Source organism: Schistocerca gregaria, chromosome 2, assembly GCF_023897955.1.
Source record: "Schistocerca gregaria isolate iqSchGreg1 chromosome 2, iqSchGreg1.2, whole genome shotgun sequence".
NCBI classification, from domain to species: Eukaryota; Metazoa; Arthropoda; class Insecta; order Orthoptera; family Acrididae; genus Schistocerca; species Schistocerca gregaria.
In genome coordinates this window covers 95,765,406-95,792,023 of record NC_064921.1, presented here as the reverse complement: position 1 = coordinate 95,792,023, position 26,618 = coordinate 95,765,406, and the positions used below count along the sequence as shown (strand labels likewise).

The 26,618-nt window shown below is 43.8% G+C and overlaps 1 protein-coding gene across 2 annotated transcripts in view; it reads right to left on the bottom strand.

Moving 5' to 3' along the window:
* The window catches only part of LOC126336418 (synaptotagmin-15-like), a 680,000-nt gene that overhangs the window by 31,705 nt on the left and 621,677 nt on the right, over positions 1-26,618 (bottom strand). The gene's annotated exons all lie outside the window — the stretch shown is intronic.

The window sequence follows — 26,618 nt, the reverse complement described above, 5'->3', positions numbered from 1 at the left end:
TCATCTATCAGAGATCATTGGAACAGCGGGAAGTTCCACGGGATTGGAAGAAGGCCCAGGTCATAGTAATTTATGAAAAGGGTAGTAAATCGGATGCACATAATTACCGGCGAGTTTCACTGACATCGATCTGTTGTAGAATCATGGAACATAATGACCTTTCTAGACTCTGTGAAGCTCATCTGGAGAAACCAGCACTGTTTTAGGAAACAGCGGTCATGCGAGACACAGCTGGCCCTCTTTGTGCAAGATATGCAATAGGCCCTAGATACCGGATCCCAGATTGATGCCATATGCCTCGACTTTTAAAAGGCGTTCGACGGAGTTCCGTACTGTCGCTTGATCCAAAAATTGAGCGCTTACGGTCTATCCGCTGACATATTTGGTTGGATAGAAAGTTTTCTAACAGATAGAGAGCAGTATGTCGTCCTGAATGGGGAGACTTCAACAGAAACAAGCGTAACTTCAGGTGTGTCCAAGGGAAGAGTAATAGGTCAGCTGCTTTTTACAATTTACATAAACGATCTGGTTGATGGTATTGACATCGGCATTAGACTGTTTGCCGATGATGCCCGTAGTCTATAGGAAAGTAGTATCACACGAAAGTTCTGAACAAATCAATGAGGATTTGCAGAAAATAATTGCGTGGTGTAATGCCTGGCACTTATCTCTCAATACTATTAAGTGTAGCCTACCGCGTATAACATAGAGAAAAATCTCCATTAACGTACGAGCACAAAATAAATGCCCAGTCTTTGGAAGCGGTAGCATCCGTTAAGTATCTGGGTCTGACTATTCGATATGATTTCAAATGCTGGCCACTGTGGCCGAGCGGTTCTATACGCTTTAGTCAGGAACCGCGCGACCGCTACGGCCTCAAGTTCGAATTCTGCCTCAGTCATGGATATGTGTGATGTCCTTAGGTTAGTGAGGTTTAAGAAGTTCTACGTTCTAGGGGTCTGATGACCTCACATGTTAAGTCCCGTAGTGCTCAGAGAAATTTGAACCATTTTTTTGATCTCAAATGGAACGATCGGATTACACAAGTAAAGCGTTAGGCGAACTCTAGATTGTGGTTTATTGGTAGAATCCTGAAACGATGGAGTTCTTCAACAAAGGATATTGCTTACAATACGTTAGTTCGTCCAGTCATAGAGTATTGTTCGTCTGTTTGGGACCCTTACCAGTAGGGTCTGATTCAAGAGATTGAGAAGGTCCAAAGAAGAGCGGCCAAGTGTGAAGTGGAACACACTTGCAGATAGACGACGCTCTAAACGGAAGGGGCTGCTCACTAAATTCCAAAATCTGGTCTTCGCCGAGGATGTAGAGCGTATATTATTACCACCAGCTTTCACATCGCGCAATGATCACCATTCAAAGATAAGTGAAATTAGAGCTAGAACTGAGGCGTTGAGTCAGTCACTTTTCCCTCACGTGATCCGGAAGTGGAACTAAGGGGTGGAATGACTTTGGCACAGCCACACACCGCTAGGTGGCTAGCGGAGTATATATGTAGATGTATTGATTTTAGTAAAGAGAAAGAGTTTCACAACCTGCGCAAGTCTATAACGCGTTGGCCACTTCTGATCCTTATGCAAGCAGTTGCTGGGATGGGCATTGATTGATAAACTTCTTCTATGTCATTTCTTCCTGTGAGATTTCGTGCCAATTCTTACCAAATGGCGCGTTAGATCGACAAACTCCTTAGCTGGCTTGAGGGACCTGCTCATAATGTTCCCAACGTTTTGAATTAGCAAGTGATCTGATCCGGCGGCGTTACTGGCCAAGGTATGGTTTAGCAAGCACGAAGACAAGTAGAGAAACCCTCGTCGTGTGCGGGCGGGCATTATATTGCTGAAATATAAGGCCAGGATGGCTTGCTATGAAGGGGAACAAAACGGGGGGGGGGGGGGGGGGTAGAATATTGTACCTTTACAGCTGTGCTCTAAGGGTGCCGCAGATGATAGTCAAAGAGACGAAATGGCACTGTAGACTCCTGATCTTAGGGCCATATGGTGGGGGACCATCAGGCTGGTACCATACCGCTTTCTGGGGTGTTTCCAGAAGCTTCTTCATGGATAATCGCGGCTCAATTCGAAGCGGGACGCATCACTACAGGCAATTCTTCGACAGTCTATGAGAGTCCAGGCTGAACGTGCCTTACACTACTGTAAGCAGTGTGTTGTTGGTCTGCAGAGGTCAATGGCAGTCAAACCAGGGGGCGTCGGAGCTCACCCCGTTTCCTGTGAACCGCCTGTTGTTTTTACTTGTGGTCACTGAAGCATCAGCTGAACGTCATGCCGACGTTAATGGTGAAGCTGGGGCTATGAGTGCCTGTTCTATGACTACTCGGTATTCATGTACCGCTGTAGCTCTAGGTCGACAGCTTCTTTCTTGACACTGGTTTCGGCCGTGGTTCACCCTTTCCTGCCAACATCGTTGAACATTGGCGTCGCTCCTATTGAAATATGGATCGATTCGTCGATTACTCCAGCCGGCGTGTTTGAGTCCAACTATAGCCCCTCTTCCGAACGTCATTTGCTTATGTTACACAAGCAACTGTCTGCTAAGTATAGTTACTGTCCAACTGAGTGCACGAAACGAAATTCGCGAAGACGTTATGCCCTGCTATCGGTATGTTTCCTGCTTACTATCCCTGTCACCTGCGAGGGAAAACTGCGCTGCAGCATCACATATCCATCCATCGGTCACCAAAGTTATAATCTCGCATTTTCCGTCGATACCTGTACGAAAATCAATTGTGATACTTTCATCCTTCGTCGTACGGTGTAATAATTCACTTATGGTTTTGTGATGGGTCAGGTTACGAGGCTTTAATCTGAAGATACTGGTAAGTTACATACTGGTTATTCTTTGGATGAAGTGTGAGTGTGGGTAACAAGCTACGTTGTTCGTGAGGTGGATATCTGCCTGGATAATGGTCATGTTGCATGTTGTGCCGCGTCCTTGGGAAGAAGGAAGGCAGGCCCATCTTCGCATTCCCGTGCAGTTCGTCTAGGAAGCTTGGACACAGCAAAGTTAAAACATGCATGGCAATATTTGCTAAGAAGCGTTTTCGACTGCTAGTACTGTTATGGAACGACAGGGGCTGCGGGATTTGCAAACAGCGAACGGACGTGGGACGTCTGGTGCGAAGTGTTACTTTCATGTTAAAGATAACTCATTTGGGAATAGCAAGAAAGGCATCAATGAGGAAAGGAGCCGGGTGGACAATGTGAGCAAGTCTCTAAGGACGTTTGTGGGACAAGCAATCAAAAAGAGTTAAGAGGCCAAGAATGTGTATTGGGGTTGGGAAAATGAAAGGGAGTGGAGGTAGTCGGTGTTAAACTGGGGTCTGGCACCCAAGAGGGGAGAGGAGAGTGTGGAATGCGAAGGGAGATACCAAGGTAAGAAAAGGTGCGTTGCACGGAGAAAGAGGGCATGCTTGAAAGCAGTTTCCGAATTTTTATGTGGAAACTCTTAAAGATTGCTAAATAAATTGAAATACAGCATATTTTTCACAGGCGAGTTGTAGTGATAACATTACATTCATGAAGCATAAACTCATGATAGTAGTCAAACCACGAAGGAAGTATCTTACAAAACATTCGTTCGACCGATTTATTTTCCTTATCGTGTGATGCCAGCAGAAATACCAGACAATTATTTACAACAAGTATTCAGTTTTTACAAAGATGTGCACAATCGCAAGTCCATAATTGATTCATAGCTCTATGTACAGGCTTGAAACGTAATCAGAAGTTTCTGCAGACAAATTGTGTAGATCTTCCGTGGTCCCTTTGAACGTTGTGAGGGAACATACATCGTGCACTGTTTGTTGCCATTCGCCACAGTCACATGCAGGGGAGGACTTTCATCCACATTGGTGTGGCTGTGTTCCACATCTGCCGGCGTCAGTTCGGATCCGATTCAGTACGCACCATTTTCGTCAGATTAGAGGAAAATCTGATGGTCACTTCCAGGGAGATTCAACTGGTGTGTAGTGCTTCAGGGAAGATTACTCCTGCCGTTGATCGTTCCAGGATTCTTAAACGTTAAAGTTACTGTCCCCCAGGCTGACTGCTGTGCGCCATGAAGGTTTTATACTCTGCAGTCGGTGAGGCTCTAATGATCATATTTCTGAATGAACATTGGCTCTTGTACATACGTTCAGCAATGACTATGATCTTCTTGTGGATGGTGGTGGAATGTTACTAAGAACCGGTAGCCAGTACTCGTTCGTGGGATGGATGCACCCTGTAACGAGGGGCATTGCTTGACTGAGCCGTGTGTGTGTGTGTGTGTGTGTGTTGTTTAGACAGATGGAAGAGCGATACTCTGCAACTGATAATGCATTGTATGTCAGTTTGGACATTAACCAGCCATAATTTATATAAAAAATAAAGAACATCCAAAAAAGAGCAGCGCATTTCGTTACAGGTTCATTTAGCAACTTGGGAACCGTCGTGGAGATGTTCATCCAAATCCATTGGCACACACTACAAGGGGGCCGTTGTCTATCGAGGAGGAGCACTTGCATCCAACGTACTTACTTGCTTGTTGAATAATTTCCGATCTCTGTCTTACCCCATACTTTTTACCTACAGTTCTCTCATGGAAGGTATTTCTTGACGTGCTGACACGTGTCATATATCCTACCCCTTCTAGTTATTAATGTCTTCCCCTCCTAGACGATCCATCGGAGAATCTCGTCATTTCTGAGCTTACTTGTCAAGGTAATTTTAAACATAGCACACGACCTTAAACACTTCAATTCTTTTCTTTTCCGGTTTTTCCCCATTCCATAATTCACTAACACACAACGCTAGGCTCCGAAACTACATTCTCAGAAATATCTTACTCAAATGAATGCCTGTATTTGATACTAATAGCTTTCTTTTGCCAATATTAGTCACCTTTTTATAACCTGCTTCATCCTCCTCGTGTTGCTATGCTTCCAAGTTAGCTGAATATCTTCATCTATCTCGTGGTCATCAATTTCATCGAAAGTATAATTCTCTCTACTCCTTATTACTTTTTCTTTCTTTGGTCTTCCCTCAGTCCATCTCCTGCACTCATTCGACGTTTAGATCAATTGCCCATAAGTCTTGCACTTCCTCCTAACTGAAGACAGGAGCGTCGTCAGCAAATCTTAGTATCGCTTCGTCCTGAATTTTAATCCCATTCTGAAATCTTTCTTTGGTTTCCGTCATTGCTTCTCGATGTGTAGACCAAACATTAGGGGCTTGCTTGTGCAGGTACAGTGCACGCTGCACATCTTTGGCCAGTAGTCATTAACAACCCATATGCAGAATCCTTGTTCTTTAGTATACGGCTCACATGCTTCTGCAAATGCGGTGGGACATGCGTCTGCAAACCAATGTGCACGGCAAGCACGCCTATGAAAACACTGAAATCAGCGTTTGTGGTCCACTTTTCGTCGTAATTTGTAAGTTTCGTCTCCAGTCAAGTATAACAGCACTTGTTGAACGGGCGTCAAGTTTTGTGCTCCAGTTGTTTCCAGACCTAGATCGGAAGGTGTTGTCATAACATTAAGCATCAGAGAAATGTTCCTATAGCAGAAAAAAAGCAAAAATGACACTTTATAACAGATTCTGTCTGAAATGTGGATTACCAGCTACCTCATTCTTCTTTCTCCTGCACCTTTACAAATTTCCCCAGAAATCTTAGAATTCGAACATATTCACGCTTTTTTAACTTGCAATTCATCTCTCTCTCACACAAGCTCCCCTAACTGTCAGTTGCTCACATACTCTAGTCCATCGCTGTAAGTCGCTTATATCCATCCACTCCCACTCCCTAATTCTCATTCAGCCCATCTCATTACCTGTGTCTTATGTCTCACAGCCACCTTTTCTTTCATTCTGTCCTACTACCACTGTCTTTTCTCAATGTCACTGTCTCCCTGTTGCTCTCTCTTATTGCTTCATTCCTTCCCACTGCCACTACCTCTCTCTTCTTAGTTGTCATTCTCATAGACTTCGTCTCCTACTGTCACTGGTTCTCGCTCATTACCAATTTCTTCCTTCACTTTATTCCTCTTCCAATCTCACTTTTGAGCCGTACTAAAGTTAGCTTGGAAAAGCGCGCTGCAGCGCAAAACGTGAAGATGTCACCCTCCGTTTTCTGGCGGTGGCGCCGTTGTCGCAACTGAAGGCTACGGTGTCTCCCTCTAGCGGGAAAGGGCAAAAGTGAGCTGGTCGCGTGGGTTTAAGGAGTGGCTGTATGGGCAGTCGGGGCATCAAGAAGCGACTTCTCTGCCGGTGCTAGAGGGACAGCACGCAGACCGCGGCACTAGCGTAAGCGACGCGAGCAGCGGCTCCGTGGTATGGGGCGTTGACTGCTCCTCGCGAAAGGAATCTTCCCGAGCGTCGGTCCACGAGGGGCCTAATTGGCAGTTCGGCCGTATGCTGTCGACCGGCGTGGAGGTTCTGAAAATCGGCGAGCGTTCCTGCATCCCTTGAAACGGCTGGCAGCGGGCGATTCGGCAGAGCTGCGTTGATTCAGTCCTGGGAATCGTAACGCACCAGAAGTTGAGTATTAATTGTTAACAGATTCATGAAGTTTAATTGAATGCGATTTTCTTATTCTTGTTAATTATACCAGCCGTATATTTTGGGGGTTTGCCGCCATTCATTCTCGTCTTCCCACCCGCAAGAAGGTGGTAATATTAGAAGGGGTGGCCCGTTTGCGCCTTTTGAGGACGAAAGGAGGGGAGCCAGAGTAAAGCTGTGGTTCTGATTGCTTCTTTCCCCTCCCAGCTTACCTATTGGTTTATTCGACTGTTAGCCTCTGCCATGTCTGTGAAAGTCTAAGTCAGCAACGGGTGTACTGTTTAAAATGCAAGGATCCATTCACTAGCCTGCCATACCTAGTATTACCAGACTCACGTGTAAAATTTAACGAATTCCTGCTCATCTGGAAGCTGTAACTTACGTAAATTTGTGTTTATATATATTTGGCTATAATCAAGCAAGGTGAATTTTTTATATTGTTTCTAGTCAACAAAAAACTGTTGTGTGTTTTTCCAATTCAACACCGTTTAAGGCTTTTACACAAGTAGTTGGTTGTTAGTGTGTTTTCTTGCCATGCAAAAGTTTGCCATCTCATTACGGGTAGAAATTATTGCCTTGAAAGGAGAATCTTGTTAAGTTTCACAAGTCTTACCTTGCGAGCGTGTGTGTTTGCCGTAATTTAACCAGCAGAAATTTGTAAGATGTGTTTTTTATATACTTTGGAAATGTTAATGTTATTAACTATGAGCGTTTTGGTTTTTCTATTTTGAGAACTTTTGTAAACAGGATTGTCTTCATATGTTGCAGACAAGTTAGATTCTGCGCCACCAAATTTGAATAAAGAGTGTTACTGAAAATTGTTTTTCTTTGGCACCTACTTCCACTCTACATTTTGTGTATTAATTGTGATTAATAACCTCTGGGGAACCAGTAGTAATTTTACGGTTCACTTGTCTCCTTCCCACTTCTTCTGACACTGTTCTGTCACTATCAACTGTTTCCAATACCACTGTGTCCTTCTCCTTACCTCACAATTCCACTGTCTCCTTCATTCTTTTCCTACAACAACTACTGTCACTATTTATGACTTTTCCGTCTCTTTTTCACTGTTACTGCATCTCTGCATTAAATAAATGCAAATAGGTTCTAAAGCTAAATTTTTGGGAAATTTTTAAACCTAGTGATGAAGGTCTGATGAGACACCTGGGTAGCCACTTCTGAGCCAGCGTATTCACGGGCGATAGGAGCATTTTTCCTCTGTTTTTTTTTTTCTTTTCCCTGTGGCAGAAGGGCATATCATCATACGAAAAGGACTTTATGCGTCAGTAAAATTTTGGTATATCACTTACGTCAAATTGAGACAACTCAAAACTGATTTTGCACCTGAGTCTCAATTTTACTGCTCAAAAATTTTGCATGTACTTCAGTACTAAAATATGATGACCCAGAACAATTCTGATGATAACGGATACACTTTGCAGCATTTTTCTCCGCCCTACGTCACTTTATGAACTACGTTTTCACCTCACCTGGGATTTGACGTACGGATGTGATATTTATGACCTTGAACTTCTTTTCCCGGAAACAGATAAAGATATCATGAAACTTTTCGAGGTTGTTCATCGGTATATTAGGAATACATCGTAATACAAAATTGTTAACATTTTCGTGGCCAGTCGCTGAAAAATTACCTGTTGGCTTCTGTATCGGGACCTTCGGCTGATTTTTCTGATGTTCTGGCGATACGTCAGGAAAACCAACGTCAGCCGAAGAACTCGAGTCAGGAGCAAACAGGCTATGTCGCACAAATTAAACCCATTTGCTGTGCATAACCGTCTTTGAAATTGCGTCTCGGATTTGGTAGCCGAAAACCACATTTTTGGGGGTTTCTGGAAATCGGGTGGATTGCGCTTCTAGATAAATGCCTAGAAAATACACTGATAAAATTTGAGGAATTTACTGCTGACGGCGAAGAAATGGCAAAAAACGCTTACTTCTGGTGTCCTCACGAACCACCTATGAAATAAATGGTGCCTCCATAAGCTTCTTAAGGTTTCCCGTAGACCTCACCTAATGTCAAGAAACCAGCCGATTAGCTCCTTTTGCCTCAGCTGGAGTAAGTTTACAATATTCAAACTTTGACCCTTTACTATAGGACAGTAAAAATAATATGAAACTTTTATTGGGAATACAAAAGGTCCCTGGCTCAAGGGTTATCCAAAGCACTCGATCTTTCCTTATATCAACAGAATCTGAGGTATGAGCCCCTGAAAAAACCCCTTCCATGCGCGGCGTTTTGGAACATATCGTTGGGGCGTGCTGTCGCATGCGTATCTATTGTTTCTTCTGCAGGAGTCACGAATTCTATTCCTTATTTCATTTAAGACGTCCTTCTTTGTCAGGAAAAATCAAGGTTAAATTCACGTTATGCAGTAGATTAATTTGAAAAGCACAAGTCTATTGGAATTACACCTGTTTTGGAGGCTTGCTATTGGTCATCCCCCTTTTCTCGCTGTTTCGGACAACTGTAAGGGAAGCCTATTCAGATGCTGTTGCTACTTAAACGACGATCATTGTTTGCACTAATGTTGACGTCGTAGACGGTTCGACCACAGTTACCGCTGTAGTAATACAGGGCAATTACTATTGAACTACATGAAAAAAAAATTCAGTACACACACACTCTATTCAACAAGTAAACGTCACTACAGATATTCCGATTTAGGTTATGACATGTTCGATATGGTTGTCATCATTGGCGGTGATGTGGCGCAGACGAGTAGCGAAACTCTGCATGACCGCTGAAGTGTCGATTACCTCCTGAGTGGCTGTTTTCAGCTCATCAAAGGTTATGGGGTTATTGCTGTATTGTCTTTAATACAGACCCACAGAAAGGAGTCACATGTGTTCAGATCTGGCCTCTGTATACCCCAGCGCCAGAATGCGGTTCCTTAAGTCCTCCTCTGCTTCGATGGGGTTGAGCTCCGTCTTGCACGAATCACATCCTGCCGAAATCAGGATCACTTTGGATAATGGGGAAGAAATCATCTTCCAAAACATTCATGTACCGTTCGGTAGTCACCGTGCCATCAAGGAATATCGCACCGATTATTCTGCGACTGTACACGGCACACCACACAGTCACCGGTTGTGGATGGAGAGACTTCTTGATTGCGAAATGCGGATTCTCAGTCCCCCAAATGAGTCAATTTTGCTTATTGACGAACCCATCCAAATGAAAGTGAGCTTTGTCGGCAAACCCATCCATACATATACTACTAATTCCCTTCATGCCCCACGGCCATCCGTGCAGTTTGAAAACCCCACGCAAACCGTTCAGAAGTTACGACGATTTTATTCCATGTAGTTCAATAATTGTCACCCCGTACGTGAGTCTCGCAATATTGCCTCAGCACAATTAAATTCCGTCGCTGCTGGCACGCCTGCTCACAGATGAGTGTCCTGAGCATCGACCAGCTTTCTCCAACTGCTGGTGAGGAATAGCCTCTAGGAGACTTTCTACGTAGATCTCACAAAAGTCCACAACGATAAAATTTAAAGCGGAACGGTCGCCTGCCAACAACTTATTTCCATGCGCCATTCGCAATTGATACTGGAGAAAGTGGATGAGGTGGACGGGCAATAGTTTAGAAAGTACCCCATGAAGTGAGCTGCGCGGTATAAACGTAGGTGCAACTGGTCAGGACTTCTTGAGAACACCGCTGCGGCTTCCGCCAGAGCGGACAAATCCGGGTGAAAGCTAAGGATAGGAGCCGTCGAAGCGGCGAGCTGTCGTGATGAGGGAAAGGGAGGGGGAGGGGGGACGACTTGCTCCCCATTGTGTGGAGGCCGCGCCTAACTTAGTTTCGCGGGACGTCGGACGCGCTATTCTTGCCGAAGTAACGCAGTTACTGTCAGGGGCAGCTGGACTCTGGAGCAGGCAGGTCGCGTGTGTGTGTTCTCACTGACGCTACCCTTAGCCCGCTTACTTACACATTCGCGTCAGTTCTGGTTTGTACAGCTTCTGACTAAGTGAGAAATACTCATACGTCTTTCTCCATGTGGCCGCTATAGTACCTAATAGATATTCTAGTGGTGACAGATGCAGTGTAACAGCTTCTATCTGTGGCGAAAGCAAGACACTTATTCAGAAATTACCTAACGTAATATACACTGCTCGTCTTTAAAGTAGGTACATTATAAAGAATAGAAAATATAGAATGTTGTATAATAGGGAGAATACGTAATTATATTCATAGATGATTTGCGGGGGTACAGGGTCCGATATTTAGTGCATAAAGCAGCCACCTCCAGCACTGACAACGGCTCTAATTCAGATGGTCATCGAGTCTAATTTGATTTGTGTGACAAACACGGATACACCATTCCATCTTATTTCAACTCTGTGCCAGCGTTAATCAGTTGCAGTGGCTGGGGAGTGATGGCCAAGACAACAGTTCAAAACAGCGTTGGCAGTATTCGCTCTCCCGTTACTTTGTTCGAACATATTGTCATGGATGCCTCGAAGATACTGCACATCCGAAGGCCTTGATAGGTCAGAAATATAGTGGCTGCAGCCCAAATTGTCGGCTATGCGAACTATATGAGGTCGTATCGCGTACAGAACGGCACCGCATACTAACATGCCGACAATGACGAATACAATTTGGCAACGTTCTTTCACATCGGTCTCCACATATCGATACGTACGTAGTGGTGCTTTAAACTGACTGCGGATGGAAAAACGACGTCGTGTCGGTCTTGTGTTCAGTGGTCCCATTGCGCGCGTTACTGTCCACAATCAAGCTCACTTCCTGCCTCAACGTTCCTGACTTAATGTCCAATCCTGCTCGTCCGAGCGTACTTTGCCCTATTCAGTCCACAGGTTCCATATCCTTAAGACTTACATGACATACCGAATGATGCGAGAAACAGTGTCGTACAACGTTAAGCTGAAGCCTCCATACATCACGAGCCCTTCGCTGACGAATTCCCACAAGTGTTGGTAGACTTTTTATCATTCTCTCACAAAACATAGCACCATCTTCTCACAACCAAAATTCAAATACGGATACTGAATGAGAAACCAAATTAGTAATCTTTCTTTCCATACAAAATGTAAATGGCGTTACACCTACGTGCACTGAATCGTTAATCACTTAGATAACCAAAAACCTAGTGCATTTCAGATCTGTTAGATGTTTATTCATGTCCCCGCGTACCTTCTAGTGTTTTAATGACCAACAGTAAAAATTAATTATGGGATGCGTAAGTAGAGGGCAAACAGTTTCACTCTTGCACCCACATTATACCCCTTAATGCATGTTTTACGAAAGTGAAATCAGGATTTTGTTGCGCTTGTATGGATTACACCATTCATTGTCGTCAGATGCACACTCGAATGCATAGACTACTCCCGAATAAGGTGATAATTTTGATGTATAAGTAATTTTACAGTTACATACTAGTTATTAAAAACTCGTAGCAGTTTTCATCCTTTTACCTAAACATACATCACTAGCGTTGTATGGAAAAATTTCTCATACATGCTCACAGAAAATCACAAAGCATTTATTCACTGTAGCGCCAAAGAAACTGATGTAGGCATGCGTATTCAAGTGCAGAGGTATGTAAAGAGGCAGAATATGGTGCTGCGGTTTGCAACGCCTATATTAGACGACAAGTGTCTGGCGCAGTTGTAGATCGGCTATTGCTGCTACATTGGCAGGTTATCAAGATTTAAGTAGGTTTGAACGTGGCCTTATGGTCGGCGCACGCGCGATGAGATACAGCATCTCCGAGATAGCGATGAAGTGGGGATTTTCACATACGACCATTTCATGAGTGTACCGTGAGTATCTGGAATCCGGTAAAGCATCAAATCTCCAACATCGCTGCGGCCGGAATAAAATCGTGCAAGAACGAGACCAACGACGACTGAAGAGAATCGTTCAACGTGATAGAAGTGCAACTCTACCGCAAATTCATCTTGGGTATTAATATCAGCTTCAGCTGTATTACTGGATCACAACCGGTTTCGCGGCACTAAAAGCCACATCTTCACCTGAACATATGATTATAACATCATTAGTTCACCTGACGAAGTGACTTTTAGTGCCACGAAACCAATTGTGTCCAATCTGTGACTGTCCCACGTAAAAGGTTGTATGCTTCCGCAAATCGCTGCAAATTTCAATGCTGGGCCATCAGCAACTGCCAGCGTGCGGATCATTCAACGAAGCGTCATCGATACGGGCTTTCGGAGCCGAAGACCCAGTCGTGTACCCTTGATGACTGCACGACACAAAGCTTTACGCCTCGCCTGGCCCTGTCAACACCGACATTGGCCTGTTGATGACGGGAAACGTTTTGGATGGTCGGACGAGTCTCATTTCACATTGTATCGAGTGGATGGACGTTTACAGGTATGAATACAACCTCGCAAATCCATAAATACTGCATTTCAGGAGGGGACTATTCAAGCTGGGAGAGGCTCTGTAATGGTGTGAGGTTCAAATGGCTCTGAGCACTATGGGACTTAATATCTGAGGTCCCCTATAACTTACAACTAGTTAAACCTAACTTAGTTAAACCTAACTAACCTAAGGACATCACACACATCGATGACCGAGGCAGGATTCGAATCTGCGACCGTAGCGGTCGCTCGGTTCCAGAGTGAAGTGCCTAGAACCGCTCGGCCACACCGGCCGGCAATGGTGTGAGGCGTGTATAGTTGGAGTGATACGAGACCCATAATACATCTAAAAACCATTCTGACAGGTGACATGTACGTAAGCATCCTGTCTGATCACCTGCTTCCATTCATGTCCATTGTGCATTCCGGCGGACTTGAGCAATTCCAGCAGGACAATACGACACCCCACACGCCCAGAATTGCTGCTGAGCGGATCCACTCTTCCGGGTTTAAACACTTCCGCTGTCCACCAAATTCCCCAAACATGTATATTATTGAGCATATCTGGAATGTCTTGCAACGTGCTGATCATAAAAGGTCTCCACCCTTTCTTAAGGATTGATGGACAGCCCTGCAGGATTTGTGGTATCAGTTCCCTCCAGAACTATTTCAGACATTTTTCGAGTCGATGCCACGTCGTCCTGCAGGACATCTGCGTGCTCGCGGGGCGCTACACGATATTAGGCAGGTGTACCAGTTTCTTTGGCTCTCCAGGGTATTATGAACGTGGCGAGTGAAATTATTTTTGCTGATCGTGACCGTTATACATACATTACACTGTATAGTAGCCCCAGAAAAGACCTGGAGTGTTACAGCCCCATGAATATGCTCCATAATAACATTTTTGTGCCGGCCGGGGTGGCCGAGCGGTTCTAGGCGCTATAGTCTGGAACCGCGTGACCGCTATGGTCGCCGTTTTGCATCCTGCCTCCGGCATGGATGGGTGTGATGTCCTTAGGTTAGTTAGGTTTAAGTAGTTCTAAGTTCTAGGGAACTGATGACCTCAGAAGTTAAGTCCCATAGAGCTATTTGAACCATTTTTGCACATTTTTGCCCAGGAACAGTAAAATGCAGACCTAAAACGAAAGTCAGGTATGAGCAGAATTACAGAGACGCAGAATGGGGATCTGTTTAGTACCATAAAAAAGTTATTAAGAAGCTGGCAGCAGATAGAAATCACGAAACACAAGAATAACATTTTAGTACTCGGTCATAAGTAGGTCAATAGATTTCCGATTCTAGTCGACAGTAACTGCTTCGTCAATCGAACTTCGGAAAAGTACTGAGATTATTTGTCTCTATCAGATTGACGGTTAGTCGCATGTAGATCAAAATAAATACTGTTACACATATGAAAATTTATTGCAAGAAACCCAGAAATATTGGTATTCAGTGTGAAAATAACTGGTTATTTCCAAGGAGATCTGAATTTCGTAGGGTGAGCTTGTTCATGTTTCAATGTTCAGATACCGCCTGCCGCTTCAGTAAGTACCTAAATAACTGTAGATTATTAGCAAGTATCTTATAAATACTTACTTCTTCTCACATTAAGTATACAGTTTGGACCAAAGAGGTATATAATCATCAAAGAGAGTATAACTATGCTTTACAGCGGTCACGCCGAACATTGTAAATTCGGCTGATACCACTTATGCTAGAAAATCACATATTTTTGTCATCGAAATATAATTTCAAAGAACTTGTGTTGATCATGAGTCATGTCCACTGCATGTCCAATGTGCAGTTTTATTATTCGTAGTAATTAAATTACCCAAACAGACACTGTTTTTTGCCCAGATTCACAAATTTTGTTTGGTTGGTTGGTTTTGGGGAAGGAGACCAGACAGCGAGGTCATCGGTCTCTTCGGATTAGGGAAGGACAGGGAAGGAAGACGGCCGTGCCCTTTGAAAGGAACCATCCCGGCATTTGCCTGGAGCGATTTAGGGAAATCACGGAAAACCTAAATCAGGATGGCCGGACGTGGGATTGAACAGTCGTCCTCCCGAATGCGAGTCCAGTGTCTAACCACTGCGCCACCTCGCTCGGTCACAAATTTTATTAATGTTACTGCACATTGTAGGTTTTTGGTTATAAGCCTATTTTCAGGTACATTACTGATTCCCAAGTAACGCAACATCCGGAATATCGTGTTTTAGCTACGTATCCGCTTCTAACGTTCTTTGTTCGCATGTATCGTATGTACCAGATGTTTGCATTGTATTTCCAAGATCTTCACTGTCTTCTGGAACATCAGGCATACGACTTGATTAGAATACATCTTTCCACCGCACTGAATGTTTCTCAGTGTATCGCAATACATTTGCTTGTCCATAGAAAAGTTAGGCGTTAAACAATAACTAGAGTAGGCTTATGGGCTACGTATGTATCTCAACTCAAATTTAGCTAGTCTTTTTTTCGTTTTGAATTCCTCTGTAAAACACGGACCTGACGGTACGACGGGTGGCCACCGCAAACTGAAAGCAAGTGGCAGCTTACTCTGTGTAGTTATACATTCCGTTTTCTTCTTAGGGATCCTGTTTTCTGATAAAGAAACATCCTGGCGCAGTATGTCAGGAAACATGACAGTCCTATCTCCCGTTAGGACGAGTGAGAACTGCACAGAAAACAGCATGACGCTAGAACAAAAAACTGTAACCCACATAAGTGGAATTCTTCTCAAAAGCGACGGTAATTAAGCATTTGAATCAGGTATTAAATTATTTATTTACGTCTAAGTCGTTTGATTTCTCTATATACTAAATATATCAATATAGCCCCTGGCTATATACGTAAGACAGAAATTGATAGCGTAAAACACGCGAAACGTCATTCAAGTCAGAGGTGTAATAATTGTACATAAAAGTTATAAAGAAATCCTCCAGTACCTAACACGTGTAACTAAACAAATACGCCTATTTACTGCACAGTGAAGCCACCAGAATAGTGTAGCAGCTCGTACATTGCAAACATTGTGCATGTGATCCCATGGTACACGAAAGCGCTTCATACTAAGAATTGTAAGTGCTTCGTACGGGCAACAAATAAAGAAAATTTGGGACTGGAGGCAACAAATCAAAAAAAAAAAAAATAAAGAAAACATACGATTCCGTCATAATACTCATGAAGACTAGGCCAAAGAACGCCAACGAACGACGGAGACTGGATTCGGCCGAACGTTGATTTCCACACCAAACGAAGAGCTTGCGGCCAGAGGATTTGGCCATGTGGTAACGCAGTTGGCTTTGATATGTTGCCGATGTTGTGCAACCCTTGCTACTGTTGTAAAGTGAAAGGCGGATACTTTACTTATCACGGCAATTATCAGATGGTTTTGGTCATAAATGTGAGTGAAGTGGCGAATTTGATAAATGCACTCATCCTCCGTAGTATCAATATAGCTCAGTTGTGCCTAAGTCCTTTTCTGAGACATCAGATCTTGGCCAGAGAGGTTAGTTTTACTTTGTCAGAGTACCAGTAAGTATATGTTAGACAGTATGGTTATGTGTTTGCTTTGAGAAGTATGGAAGCTGGACTACCATGTAGTGAAGGTAACGTTATTTGAAAATGATTTTGTATTAATATATTCTGAAGAATAATTTTGTGCAGCTGAGCTGATATGAACGCAAGAATGTCAGAAGGGAAGTTTTCTAAGGTAAATCGTAACTCCGTAGTTTCTCATTGCTAGAACATTGTGTGTAGCTAAAGTTTACTGCAAGAAGTTTTATAGTGCAGCTCATGGATTTGTCTTATAATTGAAAGAAATGTCAAATAAAGTAATTGCACACAGAAAAATTGTCAAAAGTCTTTTGCTAACTTGTCTAGTCGTAAAAACTTTACGAAAGAGTGTATTGTTGTTAATGAATCATAGTTACACTTGAAGTTTTTCTTCTCATTTATCCGTCATTAACTTTAGTTCCTCACTGTTCAGTCTTTAATTTTATTTTTGTGACTGTCCGAAGTGGCCGTGCGGTTCCAGGCGCTTCAGTCTGAAACAGCGAGACCGCTACGGTCGCAGGTTCGAATCATGCCTCGGGCATGGATGTGTGTGATGCCCTTAGGATGGTTAGGCTTAACTAGTTCTGAGGTCTAGGGGACTAATGACCTCAGAAGTTGAGTCCCATAGTGCTCAGAGCCATTTTTGTGTTTGTATATTTGCATTGCACTTCGCCAGTTGTGTGCTGCAGAGGCATTTTATGAAATGGGATAAGATACCGTCCTGCATTGCACACTAGTACGGTAAATGTGATTTGATTTTTGACAGTCTCATCATTCTCTTAATAGTGTCAGGTTGCAGAGCAGACGGGATTTTCGTGAGCACAAGTAGGTTACAAAAAATTAATTATCAGCAGAATTCATTACCTCTATAAGGAACAGTAATGTCAGAGAGGTATTTGTGAAAATAATGTCGCAGTTCAGTGGCTTAATACGAGTAGAAGATCTCAGTAAAGTGCTATCGTGTAACGTGTCCTTCAGATACTTTGGTTGAAAATTTGTTACAGTTTTGTTGCCCTGCTCTGAGATTTAAGCATTTCAGTATCAGAGTAACTTTTATACATTTATCAGGTTCCAACCAGACAATTACAAACCCAAGTTATGCAGAATTTTGAACATTACACTTTCAAAAGCAGCGCTGTAATTCCTGTTTCACTAGCCGATATTATGGGGGAAGAAGAGGATTTAGCAGTCGTCCCATATGCAGCATTTACTTTGCAGTAAGAACCTGAACATCAGAAAAAGAAGACGAAACGACGCTGGTGGACAATCGCTCTTTTTTAAAAAGTAGGAAGACGGAATTAATGCCTACCTTAAAGACGAATCGGAAAATGGGCTACTTCATATTTTTTTCCAAATGAAAGCTACAGATTTCAAATTCTCATCGAATTGTGCACGGTATAAAATATCCGAAGGTAACAGAACTTTTAGGAAAGCTGTACATGCAGCAGAAAGTTAAGTCAGTCACAGTTTTGTTTGTTTCTTTCTCTCTTTCGCGGTGAACAGATATCAATAAGACACCATATTCTTTTTTCACATCGTGCATAATACTTTCTAATAGCTGAGTTATTTCCCTCTAAGGGTTTAGTCTTTGCATTCTGCTTTTATAATCGCAGTTTGTAGAGATTCATAAAGATTCCTATCCACGACAAAAGTCTATCAATTTTAATTCTCTCTCCATATTCCACCCCTTACTTCAATAATTTCAAATACAACAAATACACATCCTTGGTGAAAGCAGGCATTGCGTTCAAGGAAACCTGCGACTACTGTGATTCAATTCTTCAGAACAGCATCTAGTCGCTCTCAGTATGTTTTATTGACTGGCTTTGCTCTTTAACAGTCAGCTAGTGTACTTTACACTGTGATTTCGAGAGTTTCTGACGATGCTCTTGTTAAATGATAGAGGGAAACCTGTCAATAAAACATACTAAGTGCTACTTTTGCTGATCTGGATAACTTAAGCGCCCCTTCGGGAGACACAACAAATCGATACTGAACAAACGAACATTCGAAGCGGCGTCCACCCTAGCAGAGGGGTCTCATCGCTAAACAACCGCCAACGCTTTGATGTTACCACCAGTAGACCGAACAGCAACCAACACTAACCGCCTCATTGGTTCCGATTTGCCTTCAGCATCCAGTAAGCACATTTTGGCCAACACAGCGGTTGGCTGTCGTTTGTTGGCCTTCGTTGGCCTGTATTGTACGCGCCTTTAACAGAAAATTAGTCGGTCTGAAAAGGGTAAGTTATTTTCGTACCAGCTCCAAAATTTGTATCCTTCCCTAACGTACTAAAGCTTTATTCGATATATCTGTTAGGTATATATTTGCCTGTCACATCCAGACGCCTGGACGATGGTTTTCTGTTGGATATTTTAATTTATTCTCCGGTTAATTATTGGACTCCTCATTTCTTTTCATATACGAAATCCTAGTGTAGTCACTTGCATGAGATGAGAAATGGTTACACAGCTTCAAATTAGAGACAGTTCCTTTCTTTCTTTCTCTGCAAGCCGTGGCAGAGGTCGTTTGCTTTCTTTATGCCCGGCTGGCAGGAGCATTGCACAACTGCACAAGCGAACATTCCCACCGTTTTCAAAATGGAATACTTTTATTGGCCCTTTAGAACTCCGCGCAGAGCTTTCTGGAACTTTCTGGAGCGTTGCTCTATTCAGGAAGAACCTGACGGAAAGGGGGCGGGGGGGGGGGGGGGGGACAGCCGTCCGCGCTTTCCCTGCCCCGTAGGTTGGGGTATGAGCCCAGGCTTTTTATCGGGCTTCGGGGACGGGTCTCTTGCCGTTCCTCCATAAAGTACTGACTCAGGACATTGCATCCATGGTAAGCTCGTGAATTTTCGTTAGACACTGGGATCCGAGCAGCTGGTTAGTACTCACATTCTGATGGAGAGTGAAGTTGAATATTAAGTCGGATCACAACTCGACTTAAGTCGCATTTAAACCTGTTGTTAACAGCGCCATCACGACTACCGAGTGATTCAGGTTACTTGTCACTGCTTTTGGGCATGGTCGCAGTACGAGATCGGGGATTAACGGTACACCAGTTTCCCCCTTTTAAGATAGGTGTAAGAGAGGGAGGTAGCCTTTCGCCCCTGCTGTTCAATCTGTACGTCGAAGAACCAATGATATAAATAAAAGAAAGGTTCAATAGTGGGTTGAAAATTCAGAGTTAAATGACGTCAATGTTAAGATTCGCCGATGACATTGATATCCACAGAGGAAGTGAAGAAGAATTACAGAACCTGTTGAATGGAATGAGTAGTCTAATGAAAACGGCATATGGACAGAAAGTAAATCGAAAAAAGATGAAGATAATGAGAATTAGCACAAATAAGAACAGCGAAAAACTTAACATCAGGAGTAGTGATCACGAAATAGATGAAGCTGAGGAATTTTGCTATCTAAGCAGCAAAGTAGCCCATGACGGAAATGACGGACGGAGCAAAAAAGGACATAAAAAGCAGATCAGCAATAGCAAAAACGACTTATAGCGAAAGGGGTCTTCTGATTGGATTGGTGTAACTCGCCACAAGTTCCTGGACTGTGCAGATGTCCTCTATTACTTGCGGTCCATTTACTTTCAGCGACCTTCGGTGACACCACATCTCAAACCCTCTACTTTTCCTCTTTTTGCAACAGTTCGCATTCACTTTCATACTATGGCGTTCTGCAGACGTACATTCGCATATATTTTTTCCTCAAGTTAAGGCATTTCAGCCTACCGATGCTAGTCTGCTTCTTACATCTTTCTTGTTGTGCCCACCATGAGTGATTTTGCTTCCAATGTAGCAGCATTCCTTCACTCCGTCTACTATTTGATTCCCAGTTTTGATAAGGTTGGCGCTAACTTCATCCGTTGGCTTCTGTATTCCCATATTGTTGATAATTGTTTATTCTTCTGTCTTAGGGCAGATTTGCAACTCAAGGACAAGAAGGCCCGTTTATCTCCTCCTGCGCCTCATTGACAACGTCATTAGCAGAATGAGGCTGACTTTTATACTGGAATTCAAGTGTTCAAATTGAATTCCTAAGAATTCAAATGTTCAAATTGAATTCCTAAGGGGCCAAACTGCTGAGGAAATCCACGCGCGGAATTAGCCGAGCGGTCTAGGGCGCTGCAGCCATGGACTGTGTGGCTGGTACCCGCGGAGGTTCGAGTCCACCCTAGGGCGTGTGTGTGTGTGTTTGTCCTTAGGATAATTTAGGTTAAGCAGTGTGTAAGCTTAGGGACTGATGACCGTAGTAGTTAAGTCCCATAAGATTTCACACACATTTGAACATTTGCTGAGGTCATCGGTCCCGTCTTACACACTAATTAACCTAAGTTATGCTAAGAACGGCACCCATGCCCGAGGCAGGATTCCAACCTCCGGCGGGAGAGGCCGCGCAGTCCGTGACGCCTGAAGCCGCGCGGCAACTGGAATTCGGCGGATTCTGAGGAAGCAGAGGCTGCTACATTCCCGGTTGAAAAGGGGCACATAAATGGCGAAAAGGGAAGGTTAGTAGAGATCCATAAGTCTGTCAAAAGATCTACGCGCGAAGCAGACAACAACTGCCACTGTCACTCCTTAGCAAACGATTTGACAGAGAACCCAAGAAAATTCTGGTCGCATGTAAAACCGCCAAGCTGGTCTAAGGCTTTCATTCAATCTCTTGTTGACCAGTCTGATGTGGCAGTTGAAGGTAACAAAACGAAAGCCGAAGTTTTAAATTTCACGTTCAAGAATTCGTTCACACAGGTGAATCGTACAAGCATTCCGTCATTTGACCATCGGGACCGACTCCCGTACTGACGACGTAGAAATAATCATACCTGGCGTAGAGAGACAACTTAAAGATCTGAAATCAGATAAATCACCAGGCGCGGATATAATCCCATTTCGGCATTGGCACCTTAACTAGCTTCCATTCATCGTGAATCTCTCGCCCAGCACAAAGACTCAAGCTAAAAAATTACAGACCAACACCCCTAATTTCAGTTTGCTGCAGAATCCTTGCACGTATTTGCAGTTCGAATATAATAAACTTTCTTGAGAATGAGAATCTTATGTCCACGAATCAGCATAGTTGTGGAAATCATCGCTCGTGCAAATCGCAGCTTGCCTTTTTGTCACATGATATACTGAGAACTATGGATGAAAGCGAACATCCAGATTCCACATTTGTAGATTTCCTGAAAGTATTTGACACGTGCACCTTTGCAGACTGTTAAAGAACGTACTAGCATATGGAATAAGTTAACAGATATGAATGGCTGAAAGACTTCTTAAGTAATATAACCCAGTATGTTGTCCTTGACGGCGAGAGTTCATCAGAGACAAGGGTATCGTCAGTAGTGCCCGAGGGAAGTGTGATAGGACCGCTGTTCTTCTGCACATACATAAACGATTTGGCGAACAGGGTGGGGAGCAATCTGTGGTTGTTTGCTGACGATGCTATGGTATATGTTAAGGTGTCGAAGTGAAGTGACCTTAGGAAGATACAAGACGACTAAGGCAAAATTTCCAGTTGGTGTGATGAATGGCAGCTAGCCCTAAATTTGGAAAATTGTAAGTTAATGCGAATGAGTAGGAATATCAAACCTGTAATGTTCGAATACATTATTACTAGTGTCTTGCTTGACACTGTCAAGTCGTTTAAATATCTGGGCGTAACGTTTCAAAGCGATATGAGGTGCAGGCGACAACTATGTTCGAATAGAGGAATGGTCGATTTCGGTTAATTGGGGGAATTTTAGGAAAGGAGACCGCATGTACGACGCTGGTGCCACCTATTCTTCAGAACTGCTCAAGTGTTAGGGATCCGTACCGGTTGGGATTGAAGAAAGACATCGAAGCACTTCAAAGGCGGGCTGCTAGATTTGTGACCGGTAAGTTCGAACAACACCTAAGTGTTGCGGAAATGCTTTGGCAACTCAAATGGAAATCCCACTATTGAGAACGATTCTACTGCCACCAACATCCATTGCGGGTTAACACCATGAAGATAAAATACAAGAAATTAGGGCCCATACATAGGCGTACAGACAGTCGCTTTCCCCTTTATCTATTTGCGAGTAGAACAGGAAGGGAAATGACAAATAGTGGCACTAACCAGTGACTTGAATCTACACCAGCACATTTTGTCCCCATCAGGGGTGAGCCTGTCTGGCTGCTAGGTGGAGGATCCGGGTTTGATTCCCGGAACTGCGCAGACACTTTCTTTGGTGGGAAGAGTGTGATGGCATGCTTTCAGCCTCGTGATACCAACTGAGGAGCTACTTAATGTGAGAATCAGCGGCTATAAAGCCAACAAAATCAACAGTGACTAGGAGACCACTTTACGGACGTCATGCCCTCCAGATGTTGTAGCAAATTCGATGTTCTCGACGGTTTTGTACACAGTCTGTCTGGAACGACGACGATATTTCCTGTAAGGCATCTTGGCAACGTTCAATGCAGTTGCCTGTGCAGCAGCAACAGCGCGACTGAGCCACTGCGCGGCTGTCGCTCGCTTATATAGAAGTCCGATAAGGCGTGACCTTGAGCCGGACTTAGAATATTTCAGAGTGCCAGCGGAGCGTTATAGCGTACGCGCGCACCAGCCTTACTAATGCACGCTTACGCCTGAGCGCTAAGCCCCCCGCTGGCTCGCTGCCAAGACTGCGTAAGATGGTTGGCGGGTTGCGTCATCCGCCTCTGTAGGCGCAACATGCTGTTACATCCTTGAGCCCCCCGGTTGTAGATGTACCCTCGTCCGGTTAATGGCTGACGCTACAGATCAGGTTGCTTGCTAATAAAGACTATGGTAAATCTGCTTATATCTCGCCTTTCTCTTTGTCTTTGTATACTCGTAACAAGAAAAAAATATCTGTAAATGAGTCTGTATTCGTTTGGGTTAAAGGTAAAGGAGTATGTGAATATGTAAAATTTGTTGGTGATTGTACTGTATATTTTCATAAATAAATTGATGTGATAGCAAACTGATCTGTAGCGTCAGCCAGACAAGGGTACATCTAGAACCGGGAGGCTCAAGGATGTAACAGCATGTTGCGCCTACAGAGGCGGATGACGCAACCCGCCAACCATCTTACGCAATCTTGGCAGCGAGCCAGCGGGGGGTGGGGGGGGGGGGGGGGGGCTTAGCGTTCCAGACAGACAGTTTACAAAACCGTCGAGAACATCGGATTTGCTACAACATCTGGAGACAAGAAAAACCGTATACCAGTCAAGTCTGTTGCTGCTCAAGCTTTGCTGGACGGACCTTCAGTTTTTTGTGGATGCCGACTTAATTTAGTTCTGCCACTTGGTACGTTCGAAAAGCAATAACGTCTCTATCGACGAAACTCTCAAGTCCACCAACATTAGGTACTCCTGAGCCTCCACGAACAATAGCTGCACCCAGTGATGCCATTGGCAAAAGGATGACACGGTGGTCGATCGTTACCGATTGGCCTGTCAAAGCTAGAACGGGGAACAGGACCTTTCTACTACCAGGCAAAAACACTACCAATACACCACTGTGGCTCAGTGTATTATGAGCCGTGGCGGCTTCCTTCTTTGATTCTCCCGCCGTGTGCACCAGAGTTGCGGCTCCTCGACAAAGAGAGCGCCCCCCAACTAGGGGGCGCAGCCTTGTCCTCGCGAGCGGCCCAGGAGTTGCGCTCAGCGGCAGTGTGGTTTGCGGCATAGAGTGGGACTCGGCTACACTTGCAGTGAGGCGCCGTGTGGGGTCCGGGTTTGCTCGCGTTGGCTGTTAAGGTTCTTTACGAAGCCTGTTGACACGGTGGTTCTCCGACGTTATTCCCGCGCGCAAATTATTGTAGCGATTTTGTCCCTGTGAGTTTCTTCATCACCAAAATTTATTTCATTTTTGGATTAAATTTTCAGAAGGAAAGCCTGGTGTTTTGGAAGTCTGATTCATTAGGTGCTGTGGCATTGGAATGGCATCATTACGCTGTTCCCTCGTCCTAGTGAGTTTCAGATGGTTAAGCACCTTAGACGAGCTGAGTCAGGAGAAGGAGGTTATGGTGGTGTCTGGGTTTGTTTCCTGTCCCGTTAGGTTCCTCCCAGTGGTGGGCAGGATCGGAGGGCTGCAATGCCTGAGATGTGGTTCTAGTAGGCATATGCTGAGCAGTAAATTTGACAGCGTAGAAGCATTTAAAATTCTATAATTTTTTGTGTGTGCAGAACTGTTGACTTGGATGGAGGCCGCGCCTATTAGGGAAAGCTTTCCTGACTGAACACCTGTTTATGGGAGGACCCAGTGATGCAACAACTTGGACGCTACCTTAATCTGTTCCAATCTTAAGGTTGTTGTGACTCACAAAGAGGACATAGAAACTAAGAACCTTCAACATCGCAGCGCGTCAGCAATCGTTGGGTAATATATTAAAAAATTAGAAACCCGTCTCGATTGCGAAAAAAAACACCTAGTGTTAACCTAGGATTCGGAGTAGATAACTACACCTTCTTCAGAACAATAAAACCCACAAAGTCTTTTTAGGCACTTGTGGGTTTTATTGTTCTGAAGAAGGTGTAGTTATCTACGCCAAAACCTAGCTTAACACTATATGCTTTCTTTCGAAATCAAGGCGGATTTCTAGTTTTTTAAGACATAGAAACTGTTGGCCCCATAGTACCCTTGTGGACCTGCTCCCAGTGTGCATCGGCTACCGACATCATCTTTACCGAACCTGCCGTCTCCTGCATTACCTCATTCCGCTAATTATTAAGTTACGTAACCTTGTTACGGGCTTCTGAAAACGATATTTGTAATATTTTGTTTTGTGCCGACTTATTTTTTTTTAAAAAAAGGAGACATCATCCTGTCCCGTGTTTTAATTAATGTGAGTTTAACTGTTCTGCTTTCTTAGGCTATTGCAGGGCCCAAGTTGTTAAATTCCTTTAAATTTTGTCATCTAGTACTGGCCAGGTTTAAATTTTTGAAGGCCTCTGACTGGTAGTTTCTTGAATTGTTAAATTTTTGTTAAAGTTTTGTTATTTTGCATTGGCCAAGTTTTTAATTGAAGGGGTTCTTAGATATCGAGGCAGTTTGTTAATGGAGATGCATCTATAGTAATTGTGAAGTGTAGTAATTACCCTTCACGTACTTAGTTTCGCGTAAGTAGGTATCCCATTTATACATTTGAATTGTGGTAGAAGGTTCTAGAACGTCAGCTCGTCCTATTTATCAGAAAATTTACGGCGCATGTTGGCACTGACAGCTCGTTTTTCCCTTTTACTAAGTGAGTAAAATTAAAAATTATACTAAATTATGTTATTTCTTGCTCAAGTTTTACTTAAGGGCCCGGTGGGCTTGTTTCTAATTTGTTAAAGAATATATTTGGATTCAATATGTTTTAAATGTACGAAGCAGCAGCAGTCGTAGGCTGTACATTGAAAGTTTGCTTAACGTGAAACTGGACATTTGCATCTTATAATCAATTTGCCTAATATGAAACTGGAAAACTGCACTTCGTAATCTTTTGTAATAGATGTTGTGCAAATGGTAAATAATGTGTACTCGAAAGGGTCCATCCTTCCAGGTGATTTACTCAGAGCACCAGGGTGCCAGTTGATATTATAATGGAATATAGAAGGAAGATTAGTATTTGACGAATTGTTGACGACAAACTTCAGAATTGGGAAGGCTGGCTCTTAGCACTATGGGACTTAACATCTGAGGTCATCAGCCCCCTAGAACATAGAAGTAATTAAACCTAACTAACCTAAGGACATCACACACATCCATGCCCGAGGCAGGCTTCGAACCTGCGACCGTAGCGGTCGCGCGGTTCCAGACTGAAGCGCCTCGAACCGCGTGGCCACTGCGGCCGGCAATTGGGAAGGATGTGGAAGGAAATCAGACGTGCCGTATCAAAGGAACCACCCAAGCATTCATATTAGATTTAGGAATGCTGTACTGGAGACGTTCGCAAAAGCGCTCGACAACCATTTGGGCACCCAACGCACGCGTGCGGCCTACATGGCCTGCGAACGCATCACCTTCACGAACTCGCCCTGTCGCAGCAACGGACGGACACCAGGGGCGGTATCAGTGCTACCAGAGGCCGTCGCTTTCAAGGGACATATTCACGCCCGCCACACACATGA